The following is a 17491-nucleotide window of genomic DNA, read 5'->3' as shown; positions in this document are numbered from 1 at the left end:
GGGGCAGTATATACAGGAGAGGAGTGTGTGGGGTATGACTGGGGCAGTATGTACAGGAGAGGAGTGTGGGGGGTTTGATAGGTGGCAGTACTTACAGGAGAGGAGTGTGGGGTATGACTGGGGGCAGTATGTACAGGAGAGGAGGGTATGAGGGTAATAAAGGTTATGACCTTTGGGTCCTATAAGTTAGGCTGGTCCCAGGCTGCACTGTACTGCCCCCCAGTGACCAGAGAAGACATTATTCCTCACTATGCACAATGCTGAATGTGACATTTGCCCCTCATACATCTAACTGTGTGCAATCTCAGCCTCCAATCTGCAGCTGCTGGAAGATGTACAGAAGAAAATACATTATGAGTTCATCCAAAACATAAAATGCTCAAAGAAATGGAACAAGCTTCTGGGACTCTGTTTGTTCATTCCATATGTGTTCCTCTGTCTGGAGTTCATGCAAAGTTGCAGCAAAGAGGCTGCAGGAGAGCACAGAGGTAAACAAAAGGTGAACAATAGGGGAAACATTACATTGTGTAAAAGATGACAATAGATCAGGATACACAATACACAGAGACAACTCAATGTCGTGATTTAGGGTTCAACTTTAACAATCTGGTTCTCTCTGCTGTCTGATTCGCTGACCATACCCTGAATTGCCAGCATGCTCCACTCCATCCATCACATGCATGCACAAATGATTCTTTTTACATATAACAGTCCTGATATAATATTAATATTCAGGACATCCCAATCTAATCTATTTCTCTACTCAGATCCTGCATTACAATGAAGCCATTTGTATCCTGCAGCCAACATGACATTTTCGGAGGTGACAACCTCTCGGTGTCCTTTATCTTATACAGGCTGCGGCCTGACTTTGTATTTCTGCTATAATGAATTCAGCCCCCTCCACGCATGCCGCATGCATATATGTAGAAAACAACCTCCCATTATTCCAGGCCTGGCAGCTCTGCCACTTTAAGGCAGTGACAGAAAGGATGCAGCAGCAGAATGTAAATTGAGGTTGAGTTAGACATGGAAAGGGAGGGAGAGGAAAAGGCAGGGAGACCCAGGCATGCTAGCAAGGCGTATGGATGGAGGACATGCAGAATGATGGAGAATTGGAAAATTATAGAGAAGGCGAAAGAGCTAACAGGAAAAAAGGGGAAAAAAGGATACATGGAGAGGGAAGACGTAGGCTGATAGAAAAGAGGAAAGCATGCCAGCAGAAAGAGGTGGGAGCAAGTCATAGACATGGATATCAAAGCAAGGAGTGGGCTGGGAAGCAAAGATGGCAGTGAGTGGAGGATGAGGGAATAGGACAAATGTCTGGATAATGGTGGGAGGAGATGTGTGGGAACCAGTAACCCCCAACATGGCAACATAGAGCAGGGAATAAAGAAATACAGATACAATGTAACAAATCACAGGAACTTATATAAAAAGGGGAAAATCTGTGGGGAAGCTGTGCTATGGTGGGGCTGAGTGATGCATCTCACAGCACAATTCCTAAAAGACAAAAGAACCAATCGTGAGCACCGTCCTGGAGATATAGGTAACGATGGAGGAGCTCAGCGGGCGAGCATAATAAAAAGGGGGGGATACAGAGAAAAATACAAAAAATATGGACGCCATCCCTCCCCACCACCACAAGAGCGGCAATGTTGCCCCCTCCCCCTTCCAGCACCCTTCTCCCCACCTCTCCTCTCCTGCAGTGAGGGTCTGCGGCTCATTCTCATGTTCACTCATTCACGCCGTTGCCAGGGAAACTGCAGCCTGGCGCGCGCGCCTATTCAGCTCCCCCCCAATCTTTTCAGTAACACTTTCGTGCCTGCAATATTCTGCAGCAACAGGCAAAGGAATCCAATGCAGGTGCCGCGCTCTGCATCAACAGGCATTCCATGTCAATGTTGGGATAAAAGAAACATTGGGGGGGAGGGTTACATGCTGCAGGATGAAAAGAGATCCAAAGAAACCCCCAATCCTGCCGGGGGCACAGGAATCTGATATTAGTCGGAAAAACTGAGATCACCTGTCCTCTGCCCCCCAATACAGCCCAAAAAATGCCATCCTAATGGGCTCTGCCTGGCCTTCATGCGCAATATTTATGTATATAAGTTCCTTGGCTAACTGCATGCAAGCTGGCTGTAGTGCACCTGTCCCCTAGGAAGTACTAAAGTTTGGGGACACCTGACCACCACACCTGTATGAGCCTGCTGGATATCCCAATCCAAAACCATGGACTGTCCCTCTCTGGCGTCCATATTTTTTGTTTGGTGGTTGGTGCACTTCATTTGAACAATTAGGGTTCCAAGGTTTAATCTTGGCCAGAACACTATGTGAATGGAGATTGTGTGGGTTCTCTAGATTCCTTCCTCATCCCAAAAATATGCTGCTAGGTTCCTCATCTTCTTGAAAAATGGTCCTAGACCATGTTAGGTGCATTAAAGTGTGGGATGCCTGGCTATGGACCGGGCCAGGTTTTGGTGCTATATAAATACATATTACCATCCTCCACTCTTCCAGGATTTTGGAGGGTGTAGAGTGCACACAGCTTATCAGATCGGCCATTATCAAAAACTATGATAATCAAGGATGCCCCCCTCCTCCATGGCCATTATTATGGCATTGCCCCTCGTACATGGCCATTACTATGGAGTTGTCCCCTCTTCAATGTCTAATAATATGTCATTGCCCGTCTTCCATGTCTTTTAAATTTGGCATTGCCCCTCTTTCATGTCTATTATTATAGCGTTACCCCTCTTTCATGTCTATTAATATGGCGCGGCCCTCTTCTACGTCTATTAATATGGCGTTGCCCTCTTCCATGTCTAATAATATGGCATTGCCCCTCTTCCATAACTATTGAGTTTGGCGTTGCCCCTCTTCCATGTTTATTAATATGGCGTTAACCCTCTTCCATGTCAATTAATATGGCGTTGCCCCTCTTCCATGTCTAAAAATATGGCGTAGCCCTCTTCCATGTCCATTAATATGGCGTTGCCCTCTTCCATGCCTACTAATATGGAGTTGCCCTCTTCCATGTCTATTAATATGGCGTTGCCCCTCTTCCATGTCTATTAATATGGCGCAGCCCCTCTTCCATGTCTATTAAATTTGACGTTTCCCATCTTCCATGTCTATTATTATGGCGTTGCCCTCTTCCATGTCTTTTAATATGGCGATGCCCCTCTTCTATGTCTATTAATAAGGCATTGCCCCTCTTCCATGTCTATTAATATGGCATTGCCCCTCTTCCATGACTATTAAATTTGGCGTTACCCCTCTTCCATGTCTATTATTATGGTGTTGCCCCTCTTCCATGTCTAATATTATGGTGTTGCCCCTCTTCCATGTCTGATATTATGGTGTGGCCCTCTTCCATGTCCATTAATATGGCGCTGCCCTCTTTCATGTCTATTATTATGGCGTTGCCCTCTTCCATGTCTATTATTATGGCGTTGCCCCACTTCCATGTCTTTTAATATGGCGATGCCCCTCTTCCATGTCTATTAATATGGCATTGCCCCTCTTCCATGTCTATTAATATGGCATCGCCCCTCTTCCATGACTATTAAATTTGGCATTGCCCCTCTTCCGTGTCTATTAATATGGTGTTGCCCCTCTTCCGTGTCTAATAATATGGTGTTGCCCCCTACACCATTCTGCATTTTTTCTGGGAAGACTTCCACATATTTTGGATGGTGATTTCAAAACTATGACTATAAACCTATAAATTTGGAGTCCCCGATGGCCATTAATATTCAACTGTCTACCATGACACCCTCCACTTTTCTAAGAGAGCTTCCCACAAGGTTTTGGAGGGTCTCTATGGTGATTTGCCACCATTAGTGAGGTCAGGTACTGATGGCGGGGATTTGTGCCCATTGGTGAGGACAGGTACTGATGTTGCATGAGAAGATCTGGCTCACTATTCCAATTCACCATCTCACCATCCCAAAGGTGTTCAGTAGGGATGAGGTCAGGGCTCTGTGCAGGACACTCGAGTTCCCCCACACCAAACTGGTGACCCCATGTCTTTATGGAGGGGGCTTTGTATCACGGGGTACAGTCATGGGGGAACAGAAAAGGGTTTTCACCAAACTGTGAGCACAAACCAGGATGAATCCAAGGAACATTGAGTGATATTGGTTGTTATCTCACCCAGAAAAACAAATCCAAGAATCACCTTGAACATTGATGTTGCTTTTGTGTACCCCCAAACCTGTAAAGTACCTATAAATATCGACTTGTCCATCCACCACGGAGGACACTGGTCCATATAACGAATGCCCTCAGTCACTGTGCACACGAGGAGATGCCATACTGAGAGGCTGGATACCGCAGGCTCCCATCCAAATTCTACTCGCAAGGTGCCAGGCGACAGATTCTGCTCGAGTTTGAGAGGATTAAACTGGCAATGGAGGAAGTAACCTAATCTGACATCCCAGGCTTGTGCCAGTCCCAGCCAATATTTACTATAGATTGAACGCAGATCACACAGGAAGTGACCTTGTTGTCACTGCTCATAGACAAAGCAAACTGATATTAAAGAGAGAGTAAATATTGACATTTGTTCTCACCCAAGATGCATGCAGCTGCCACATCTAAAGACCAGAGATCTGCAATATATGACCATTGTGTTCACATGGCTCACTATTTTACATGTGAGCCATGTGAATATGAAGGTCTTTAAATGTAATCCTCAGCCCAATTCTTCCTAAGTGTACCTTATATCTGAATCTGAATTTAACCTGACATCAGCCTCTTTGAGGGGGACATGGGGAACCAATCAAGGGTGCCAAAATAAACATACAAGGGAGAGATGAGCTCATCAAACTACGGCTGCTCCCTCACAGTCCAATCACAGGCTGGGGGGCGGGGCAGTGACCAGGCTGTAATGGTGAACCTCAGCATTGTAAATTCAGGTTCACATTCTGGCTGCACTCCCAAGCAGGGCCGTGTACACTAGAAATACAATTTATTTACCAGCTCAGACATCAGCTGCATTTCAGTTTTGTATTTAGCTGCCTGAAGTTTAACAAATATAAAATTGTGTGCTATTAATTTGTAGCACCAACACTGAAAAAAAAACAGCAATCCCAACACAAATAAAGAATGATAGAACATTCAAAAAGGTTCAGATTGTGCGGCTTTTATCAGGGTACCCCGGGGACTCCTACAGATTAAAGTGACATTACAAGTGAGCGGAGAGGAAATTTCCAAGGTACAAGGCTGCTTTTGAATCGTCTGCCTTTCATGTGTTAGAACTCATTGCTAATGAAGAGTCGTGCTGTCACCTCCGAGAAGCCATATTACCGGTAGAATTGGTTCCAATCTGCTGACCAGGCCAAGTGAAGCCGAGGGATCTATGGATCTGCATTGAGAGCTTCTGTCCGGAACGATGCGTCCACCCAACTGGAAGACGGCTGAACACAGGATACCTGGGCACGCTCATTAATATGCAGCAAGGAAACCTAACATAGAGTACTAATACCGTATCACCCAGTATTCCTGGCAATCTGTCACCGCTATTAATACCATTAGCATGCTATAAATGTATATCCCTCTCAGCTCGCCTCATTTATTCTACAACAACTTGAATGAGGCCCCAGGCTGTCCTCCTGTTGATAAAGGCCGCACTTCCTTACATCATTTTCCAGCTGCATACTTTAGGAAATATTTTACGGTCCCTTTCTCTGAGATGTAATATTGTGAGCTGCAATTATTGCTAGAAGGGTAATTATCAAAGTACCATTGTCTTTATCCGAATTTAAATCTGTGTGGCTCTCAGGAAACAAATTCAGGCCCCTAAAAGGTTTCTTCTACCTAATATGACCTGCTGGTTTGAGTTTTACAAGTGTGTACCAGATGCAAAATACATATCAAAGAAACAGTGTAAATATTTAGTGGGCGGTATTACATCTCCAATATAGACAGGTATATAAAAAATCCTTCATTAATGATGGGGTTCTGGTGTCCCAGTGAAGGATCTTGTTAATTCTCCATCATACAAAGACATTGTAGACATTTCTGGGCCCAATGGTCAAAAGTCTGAAGATCCTCTCCATAGTTGGGTTCAGATGTTTCCAGTGAAGGGTCAAACATGAGACCTTGTAGACCATTGGGTTCCTCCAGCGTTGTGGTCACAGTTTGGTGAAGACCCTTTTCTGTTCCCCCATGACTGTGCCCTGGGGTACAAAGCCAGCTCCATAAAGACATGGGGTCACCAGTTTGGTGTGGAGGAACTGGAGTGTCCTGCACAGAGCCCTGACCTCAACCCTACTGAACACATTTGGGATGAATTGCAATGGTGAGCCAGGTCTTCTCATCCACCATCAGTACCTGACCTCACCAATAGGAGGCTAATTCCCACAGATAAAACCCAGGCCTCACAAAAGAATAAAGGATATTATTGAGGAGAACTCCATTTTATTGGCCATGGAAAGGAGGCAATTTATATATGGCCATGGTTTTGGAATGGAAAGTTCATATACAGGTAGTCCCCAGGTTAAGGGCATCTGACATACGGACAGACACCTCCTAGATACGAACAGGGCCCGCTCATGTGCAGGAAAGAGGCTAGATTGGGGGGGGGGGTTGCATGTCTTCTGCAAGAAATCTTTTGCTAAACACAGCTGAGGTTGTGGGTGATCTTAAAAGCTGAGCTGATCTGCAACATCTTGTAACTCTTTAATGACCAAGACAGTTGTTTATTTTGCTTATCAAAGCACAGCTTGCTCCAGGAGTTAAAGAATGTCTAGGCTAATTTTTTACAGTAACTGACACCATGCTGCCTAGTATTATGTTGAGACAAACATCTGTCCTAATTGCATTTATTAAAATAATGAACCTGTTCCAACTTACATACAAATTCAACTTAAGAACAAACCTACAGCAGTCCCTATCTCGTATGTAACCCTGGGACTACCTGTACACATGTTAAAGTCCAACTTTTGGCCTTACATTCATGGCGCACTGCACAACACAAACAATATTCTAAACTACTGTCATCCTGATTTTAGTCTGCACCCTGCAGCCAGTAGCCAAATCCAAGGTTTGGTAATTCTAATATACCAATGCATTACCATGTAACATTAGGCAAACCTCTTGACTTTTCTCAAAGCAAACATGTGCTTTTCCCATTAAGAGGAATGCAGCAGCTTTGCCTTAACCCTCCACTCCTCCCCATTATATTCCTATTCATATCTTGTTCCCCTGCAGGGGTCATACAATACATCCCATGCTTCTTGCATGGAGTTGTATGTGATTAGGCCATTTGCTAGGTTTCAGGGTCCATAGCCTTGTAGAATGTTTGGTAAGTACGGTAACTGCTAAAGCCGGAAGAATCTTCAAATTCAACACTTCTGAGAATGTCAGATTTTTCCTCTCACCGCCACATTGCCTGGGGTCTGTCTTGCTGGTCTGTACATCACTACAAGGCACAGACCAAATGAATAAATCACAGAATGCAGCAGCAGAATGCACTATAGGACAGATTCTGCCACAATGATGGGAGTCACTGTATCAGTAATCTTTCTGCAGCAGCCGCTTACGTTTAGGTTCCTCAGTGACAGGGATGCTTTAGATGCTGGTTGTCCGTCCTCAATAATTCAGCTCTACCTAGCAATACCAGACCTGGAAAAGTCATATAGGACGTAGTATAGATCTCCAGGTCAGAGCCCTTCCAGGTACATGGACATCCCTGACGCCTTCCAGGTCAGCAGATGCTTCCCGCATTCCTCACAGGTTCACTTTAACAGAAATTATGAGTATACAATGTGATCTTCAGGAGAAAGGAATCATAAGCAGATTTTAATTATTCAATGCAGATTTACTGTAACAAATAACAAGACTTCACTAAAACATTGAGCCGATCACTGACATTATTATGAAGATGAAGAAGACGGAAGAGAGAGAACCAAACAAGACGCGGATACAGCTGTAAATATTCCGTATCAACGTCATCTCTGCCATCTCGGAGTCTGGATTCATACGCTATGCATTTTTCCATAGTGAATGTTGTCCTTTAAGAACTCCTAAATCCCTATTCAGATTTTTGCTGCCTTTCATGTTTTGCATTCACTGCTACCAGCGGGGTGCCAGTAATAATTCTGTTATTTGTATATTGCAATAGAAGTGATGGCTCCACAGTCAGATCTATGGGGATCATATTTCTTTAGCTTTGGCTTCAAATAATATATACAGTAAAATTCATCGCTCCTACTGTAGGTACGGCTTTAAAGTAAAAGTAAATCCAAACTGAATGACATTTACTTTGCTAGGGTATCAAAAACAATATCGAATGAGATTCTGTTTTCTCCATTTTTCCTGATGGTGACAACATCCGACCATGAAGGCATAATGTGTGCTCACATGGCCATCTGTAGCCTCCATGGGATAGGGTGACAACAAAGGAGGAACATTGGAGGTCTGAGATGGAGTATTGTCACCATATAATAAAAATACCTATATAGGGAACTAATGGCAGGATGACCAGGGATTGCTTTATTAAAAAAACTAGAGGTTTACCAAAGCTGTAAAATGATAATTTACACACATGGAAGGAAAGGAGGACTATTGGTATTGGGAGGACTGGAGAACCCTGACCTCTGGATGGAGGAACAACATGGAAAGTATGGAGGAATATTGTTAGCAGGATGACTTGTGTGCCCTGACCTCTGGATGAGCAACCGTTGTTATTGGGGGGAAAGGAGAGCCCTTTACTTTATAATGGCAACTGCTATGCATCAAATCCAATTGGTCATTCAACAAAACTTAAAGAAGAAAATTAAAATATCAAAATGGTCTTACAAAAGCTTTGCTATAATGAACACCAATGGTCTATATGGGTTGATTTAAAAATGGCGATCTTCCTACTTGGACACAAAGTGGATACACAAAGTCCCCATGTTTGATTTGCTTGTGGGATAGTAGAGCAAAGCAGGATCACTGGAAAAAAGTGACATGACATTATTGGGGGGAAAGGAGAGCCCTACCCTGGAGGAACCCCATGGAAGGGATGGAGGACTATTGTTAGCGGGAGGACTGGAGTGTCCTGACCTCTGGACGGGGGACCATTGTTAGAGTAAATACTGGAGAACCCTGAGCTCTGGATGGAGGAACCCCATAGAAAGGATTGAGGACCATTAATAAAGGGAGGATTGAAGAGGCCTAACCTCTGGATGGGGGAATGCTATGGAAGGGATGGAGGACTATTATTAAAGGGGGGATAGGAGAGCCCTGACTTCTGTATGGGGATCTATTATTATTGGGAGATGGGATCGGGGACTATTGTTAGTTGGAGGAATGGATTGTCCTGACCTCTGGATGGAGGAACTCCATGGAAGGGATGGAGGACTATTGTTAGAGGGAATACTGGATTGCCCTGACCTTTGGATGGGGGACCATTGTTAGAGGGAAGACTGGAGAACCCTGACCTCTGAATGAAAGAACCCCCATGGAAAGGATGGAGGACTATTGTTAGCAGGAGAACTGGAATGCCCTGACCTCTGGATGGGGGACCATTGTTAGAGGGAAGACTGGAGAACCCTGACCTCTGAATGAGGACTGGAGCACCCTGACCTCTGGATGGGGGACCATTGTAAGAGGGAGGACTGGAGACCCTGACCTCTGAATGGACGAACCCCATGGAAAGGAATAGAGAGCCCTGACCTCTGAATAGAGGAACCCCATGGAAAGGATGGAGGACTATTGTTAGAGGGAGGACTGGAGAGCCCTGACCTCTGAATGGACGAACCCCATGGAAAGGATGGAGGACTATTGTTAGAGGGAGGACTGGAGAACCCTGACCTCTGGATAGAGGAACCCCATGGAAAGGAATGGAGAGCCCTGACCTCTGGATGGAGGAACCACATGGAAGGGATGGAGGACCATTGTTAGCGGGAGGATTGGAGGGCCTTCAACTCTGGATGGAACTCCATGGAAGGTCGGCTTCTAAGATTAGAAGGCATCTAATATTGCTGAGTGCAGATCCATCATCTGCAAGCAGCAGGATCGAATTCTAACACTGAAAGGACTGAATTTATTCTTGTCAGTGACGTTGTGTTTCATTCTCCATAACAAAAATCTGGACGTTCTTCAGATTAGAACAGCTATAAATTCTATAAATTTCTAAAGACTCATCATTGGGTGACATTTAAATCCTGCAATTGTGAGGCGTCAGAAGTGACAACTATAGCAGAAGATGATCAATAAAAGACGCAGACGGGAAAATCCCATAATGATAAGTGCTATTGTGCATTTCATGTCAGCTGGCACACACGTGTGTATTACGCCTATTAGCGCCTTTAGCACACTGTGATTTTCCTGATCTGTACTTCAATTGAATTATTTACAGGACTTGGGGTGATGTTTGCAGAATTCGGATCAATGCGAGATGTCAAAATCACTACGAGTGTGTATCAATATTGCTGCTGAGCACTAACCATATGCACTGAAATTCAATTTATATCAAAGAAAAAAACATAAAAAAGGGCAACATAGCCGAGAGGATATTAGATTCTCATTTGTTTTATGTGAGGGTTGGTCTAATCCCCTGAGACAGGTGGCCAATGCCCTTTAAAAGTGCTGCCTTGTATTTTTAATGCTGTCAATGGAAATACATTTCTAATCTTCCTAAAATAACTTTCTGGGTTCTGCATTATTCTGTCAGACTTCTGTGGTGCAGAATGGAACCCTAATGGCACTGCAAGGCCATTACCTGGCTTCCAAAAAAAAGGGTCATGGGGCAACTTGGGCATGTTAGGGTACATTGGCAGTGCATTTATTTTCAGTAATATGTGACATAACGTCTAATGTGATGGGGAAAAAAAGGAAATGGGCACCTACAGGTTAAGGGTGGCAATGACAAATGTCAATGTTGTCCAGCCAACACTATATGTCCATACATTGGTGATTATTGAAGAATGACCCTTTTACATTTGTGGTAAATGTAGAATTGCCTTTACATTGATGAGGGGAATAGAATTGTTCTCCCCCAATTTTGATCAGTAGAAGGCCCCCTTACATTAGTGATTACCAAAGAAAAAAACTCTTATTTTGACAAATATTTGAAAAGGGCCCCTTTACATAGCTTATTTTTTGAGAAGGGCCCCTTTACATAGATGATTATTGGAGAAGGGCCCCCCTTACATTGGTGACCAATGGAGATTGATTCTCTTAGAATTGTGATGAGTGGAGAATTGTCTCTATATTGGTGAATGGTTCTGTTACATTGATGAGAGGTCCCAAAAAAATTGGTGATCACTGGTGATCGGTCCCTTCTTTGGAGATCAACAGAGAAGGGCCCCCTTAAATTGGAGGTCAATGGAGACGGGCCCTTTTACATTGTTGATCATTGAAGCAGGGCCCCTAACATTGGTGGTCAGTACAGTTCTCCCTTACTCTGTCATAAAGGTGCTCCTGTTATATTGATAATCAATGAAAAGGGCCCCCTACATTGGTGGTCAACAAAGCTTTCCCTTGAACTAAGGGATTGGGGCCTCTATTGGTAATTAGTGGAGAAGGGCCCCCCTTAATTGGTGATCTATGGAGAAGAGCCCCCATTACATCATAGAATAGGATATCCAACAAAATCATACAGGTGTGATGGCTCGGTGCCTACAAACATTCACCCATATGGTGTATGACAGATAGGGGCAGTTAGAATAAAGAACCCATATCATCTTGGGGCAATAGAAGAGACATAAGATATTACCACGCACCAATGCGGTCTTTGTCCTGATATTTGATAGCCAAGCAAACATCAACTGAATGAAATAATTGGCAGCAACCTTCCCAGAGGCTGAATATTGAGAAGGTTTTTTTAAACATCTCCAAAGTCTGAGAGATTGTCAACACACACGGAGATGGGATGCAGGCCAAGGACATTCATTATACAGACCCAGCATCCATATACATTCTGCATGTTCACATCAAAAGAAATAAATCAATAAAGCTAATTGTTGGTTATGTATGAAGGACGGTGAGGACCGCCTACAACCTGGAGCTTTGGCCGGCAGATAAAAGTACCGGGGACTGAGTAATAAAGTCACCACCCACCACCACACAATTTAGGAGTGTAACCTCCTATAGTGGACAATAGCTTAACCTTTTGGACACCTCCACTAATATCACCCATCCTAACCCTCAGCACCCACCATCGCAGGCCATTAAACCTCAGGCCTCCGACCTTCAAAATATTTGGAAATGTTCCCCATACCAGTTACAAACCCCTAAATCAGGCAAGATGCCAGGTATAACACCCTAATCACCTGCAGATTAATGGCGGCATATAAACTAATAGCTGGTGGGTAGCAAGAATTATCATGCCCAGCTGAAGTGTCATGCAATCATACAATTGTCATACAATCAGAGGCGTAATTAATACGTCACCCAGAGAAATGCCATGGCACTTGTTGCAATATATGCAGTCAGAAAATTGGTGCTGCTAAAGATCAATGGCACTAAGATACAAGATATATTTTATGAATAAAGATGATGAAAACAAATATTGTTATATACATATTTTATACATTATATACCGCATAATATATACAGCATATTATTATCAATCTTTATTTACTCTGATGTTTGCATTTTATTTATTAAAAGTAGCAATATTTTCATTAAACTTTCATTTGCCTTCTTTTTCTTTTTTTGGATAAATAGGAGTTCAAGAAGAAGTTGTTTAAATAACCCCAATTTATTTTGCTACATTTGTGGTGAATATTCCAAGCAAAAACAGAGAAGAAACATTACAGAATTTGTAAAACAAGCATATCTTGTATATTTTGGTAATAAACTGGGGGACCAAGATAAGTATTGGGCTCCCCATATGGTATACAAAACTTGTGTAGTGTCTACGTCAGTGGAAAAATAGAAAACTGAAAAGTTTGAAATTTGGTGTACCTATGGTATGACGCTAGCCCAAAAATCATCATAATGATTATTATTTGATTATTGTTATATTACACATTATTTTTGTGCTGTGAATGTAAAAGGTTTCAATCGTTACAAGAAAAATAAGTGGGAGTTCCCTGATTTGGAATCAGAAAGAGGACCTGTGCCGCATGGTGCTGATGTTCCCATAGCAGTGTTCAGTCCCTGATATTCCTGTATCTGACATGGAGGATATACAGGGAGTGTAATCCAGGAGTTAGCAGTGAATATGAAGTGAATATGTTTCATCAAACCAGCAGTTCTCCCAAGAAGAGCTCAATGATTTAATACGTGACCTAAGTCTGTCACAACAAGCATCTGAACTTTTACCATCCAGGCTAAAAGAAAAGAATTGTCAGAGAGCGGAAGATAAAATAACGGTTTATAGGACAAGAGAGGTGTTTGATGGAGCCCAGAAACTGATAAATGATGGAAATGTCACAAGTTACATGACTGATACTGAAGCTTCTGCCTGGCACAGCTATGTCATGGTTGGCAGGAACTTCTTGGGGAACCATAAAGCACAAAATTAGGAAGAACTAGTACAAAACTTACTCCTAAACTTTAAAAATTTGGGTGCTGCTATGAACGTAAAGGTACACTATCTCCATAACCATTTGCAAAAATTTCCAGAAAACCTTGGCGATTTCAGTGAGGAACAAGGGGAGAGGATCCATCAAGATATAAAGGTAATGGAAGAAAGGTATCAGATGGGATAGACACATGATGGCAGACTACTGCTGGAGCCTTCAATGTGATTGTCCTAATCATCGGCATAAAAGGAAATCATACAAACTGAGTTTATCAATGACTTCTTTGTGATTAGTTCTGTAAATATACTTAATATAGAATATATTCACATTAGGAATTTCAAATGATCTAATTTTGTATACATAGGCATATCTAGTATTTAAAAAACTAGAGACAATCTAGCAAAACAAATTCCATATTTGGAATCTGTGCATCAACCTAAAATGATTTTAATCTGTTTTGGAAGAAAATGTTTGTTGACCAGTGTAATAATTTATATTATTATCAGTGGAAGGTCAAATGGAGCAGAACAACCAAACATTCAAACAGGAAGCAACCATAATAAAAGCTAAAGTCAGAACCAGCTTTGTATGGACAGCAGCATGACTAAACCATTGTTGTCACCAGTCTACAAAAAAGTACAGAAAAGACGAAAGAGACACCAGGAATTGGAGCTCACCTCAGATGTGGTTTAGTGAATTGGGACAGCTACTTACAGAGAGAATCACAACCACTCGACACAAAGGGGGATCACAAGGAATGAGCCCTCTTTATTAACACACCTGACCCAAACAGGGCGTAGCAATAACCCCAATTATTGGTGGTTCTCAGTCACACCTCCACATTGGTGGCACAGCCAAGGGTACAAATTGGGCACCAGGTAAACTAAAACAGCATCAGGTGTAAAGGGGAACCAATGGGAGGCAGCAAAGAAAGACTTAAAATAACCAACAGGAGGATCCAACAACCACACCGGGGCAGCTGCAAGTGGCCAACCATGACTGGTGTGCTCAATTGGACAAATTACAGCAGGTGCAGACTGCACTAATAACCATTTTTATTAATTTCCCTCCACTTTCCTATTTCCTAAAGACTGCACAGTCCAATAGACACCACAGACAGTTCACACAATCCAGGACCTTATAATAGACCCACCCAAATGGGTTAAGTGAGGTCTTTATCCGGAAAGGTGCTAAGATTTTAGGAATTTACAGCTTTGCATGCTATGGATTTATAATCATAATGACTTCTTAGTTTATATTTAATGGCCCCACAATGATGGAGCTTTGGTAAATGCCGAAAATAAGACTCCAAAGACTGACCAATAGGTGGGTATAAACAGTATGTCAGCTGACAGGTATGGTCATGTGACCATGAGTCACATGGGGAGCATCCCTGCTCCTTCTTTACATTTAGCTCCTCCTCCCCAGCAGCACCTCTCCTGCACCCCATTTGGTTATCTGGACCAACAAAATTAAGACCCCGAATTCCACTTGGATTTGTCGGAGTGTTAAGGACTAACACAAGCTTTGGGACTTTTCTGACCCCATGTGACAGCACTATACCAATCAGGAAAGATTTGGTACTGTCACACAAGAGAGGGATGGGGTGTCACCCACACGTAGTAATTTAGGGTATTTCACATTTGCATCCAATACACATTTGAGGAACCTCTTCAAATGATGGAGCTCAGGTGTCCCAAGTGAAGTGTCCTGGTAACCCTCCATCATACAAAGCATTGTAGACAATTGTGGTCACACTTTGGTGAAGACCCTTTTCTGTTCTCCCATGACTGTGCCCCGGGTTACACAGCCAGCTCCATAAAGACATGGGGTCACCAGTTTGGTGTGGAGGAACTTTCTGCACAGAGCCCTGATCTCAACCCTACTGAAAACCTTTGGGATGAATTGGAATGATGAACCAGGTCTTCTCATCCACCATCAGTACCTTTCCTCACAAATGGGGGCAAATCCAGACACCCTCCAAAATCTTGTGGGAAGCCCCAGTAATGTGGAGGATAGTATAATGGGGGAAATTGTATAATAATGGCCATGCGAGAACTTATATACATAATATGGATGATATACTTATAACTTATATTAATGGCCAATGAGGGAGCTTTATAATAATGGCTTTAGGGGGGACCCCATAATAATGGCTATGGGGGGACTCTATATTAATGGCTGTGGGGACTTCATATTAATGACCATGGGGGGACTCCATATTTATGGCCGTGGGGGACTCCATAATTATGGCCATGGGGGCGCTCTATAATTATGACCGTGAGGGGACTCCATAATTACGGCCATGGGGAACTTCATAAAATTGGCTGTGGGGGGGCTTCAAATTAATGGCCCTGGGGGGACTCAATAATTATGGCCATTGGGAGACTCCATAATAACAGTCGTGCTGGGATTCCATAGTTATGGTCATAGGGGGGCTCCATGTTTATGGTGAAGATTTTGAAATGGCAGGTCCAAAAAGCTCCTAGAAGAGTGATGTTGAGCTGTCCAGGAATGTTGGGCTAGGCAGTGAAATTACAACCTATTCAGTGCCATTTTGGTGAATATCTGATGACCTTCTGGTCTTCCTATTGGTTGGAAGAGCCTGAAATGTCCACAAGTAGAACCCCTGGGTGATATAAGAGGCAGAACACTCGGCTGTGGTTTATCTCACACCTAACACGATTCCAATCCAGCAGATATATGATAATACCCCCTTTTCCTTGTTTATGAGGACATCAGGATTTATTATGTAGTTCAGTAACCCTACGGCTGCAAAAACATTTCATCTGCAAAGGTCACAGAATTCTGAGGAGAAAAACAACAAATTAAAGCTGAACTCCAGAGCTCTGAAAAAAAATGCAGTTTATAGACGTCAAGCAGCACATGAAAAATGAGTGGAAATAAATGATTTAATGCCGACCTGTATTTGGAGAAAAAACCTTCTGTAATGTTATGGTATCTCGGAAAATGTGGTCCCTGTGCTATAAATCTTATAGAGATGAACATCTTGCTGCTAAACTGCCCTCAGTTATTGATAAGCAGCTGCAGCACAGTAATGGAGGATGCGATTCCAGATGAGGATCCCGGGAGCCTATATCTCCCTATAGTCCTTCTGGTTGAGATAAATGGAACCAGACATGAGGCCCGACCCATATACACACTGCAGGTCAGTCACCCGTGAGAGGCCAGTATACACACTGATTCCAACCAGATACTGAGTATTATATATAAACACCTAAACATCTTTACATTTATGGGGCTTTATACCCCCTGAATACAGTGTAGGCACGCTCAAGTAAGTTCCCTTATTTTATGCTCAACTATATTACTATACTATATATATAAGACAACCTATGTGCTGATATGAACAAAAGTTTGAGTTTTCCATCCTGACTTTTGTGGACTATGGTCTTTCTGTCCATGCAAGTCGACAGAAATGTAAAAACAGATTTTAGGAAGCAACCTGAATATACCTAAAACACACAGCCTTCAGCACCAATCTCACCAACACCGTATTCTACACTGAGGACTCTCATTTAAACAATAGAGCTCAGGTGTCCCCAATGAATGATTCTGGTAATTCCCCATCATACAAAGACATTGCATGCAACTGTGTTCCTCCAGCCTTGTGGTCACGGTTTGGTGAAGACCCTTTTCTGTTCCACCATCACTGTGCCCCAGGGTACAAAGCCAGCTCCATAAAGACATGAGGTCACTAGTTTGGTGTGGAGGAACTCGAGTGTCCTGCATAAAGCCCTGACCTCAACCCTACTGAACACCTTTGGGATGAATTGGAATGGTGAGCCAGATCTTCTCATCCACCATCAGTACTTGACCTCACCAATAGGGGCAAATCCCAGCCATCAATACCTGACCTCACCAATGGGGGCAAATCCACAACATCAGTGCCTGACCTCACCAATAGGGGCAAATCTCCACCATCAGTACCTGACCTCACCAATGGGGGCAAATCCCTACCATCAGTACCTGACCTCACCAAAGGGGACTAATCCCCACAA

The 17491-nt window shown here is 43.1% G+C and overlaps 1 protein-coding gene across 5 annotated transcripts in view; it reads right to left on the bottom strand.

The window, feature by feature from the left end:
* NLGN3 (neuroligin 3) overlaps positions 1 to 17491 on the bottom strand; it is a 67723-nt gene that overhangs the window by 35314 nt on the left and 14918 nt on the right. The window contains exon 1 of one of the 5 annotated variants that reach the window (XM_072431268.1): positions 1694 to 1758. The exons of the other annotated variants lie outside the window; for them this stretch is intronic. The gene's annotated coding sequence lies outside the window, so the exon portion shown is untranslated. Of the gene's footprint in view, positions 1 to 1693; positions 1759 to 17491 lie in introns of those variants that run through there. 5 annotated transcript variants of the gene reach the window in all.

The sequence above is a fragment of the Pyxicephalus adspersus genome, chromosome Z (genome assembly GCF_032062135.1).
Source record: "Pyxicephalus adspersus chromosome Z, UCB_Pads_2.0, whole genome shotgun sequence".
Taxonomy (NCBI): Eukaryota; Metazoa; Chordata; class Amphibia; order Anura; family Pyxicephalidae; genus Pyxicephalus; species Pyxicephalus adspersus.
This window is presented reverse-complemented; position numbering and strand designations above follow the sequence as displayed.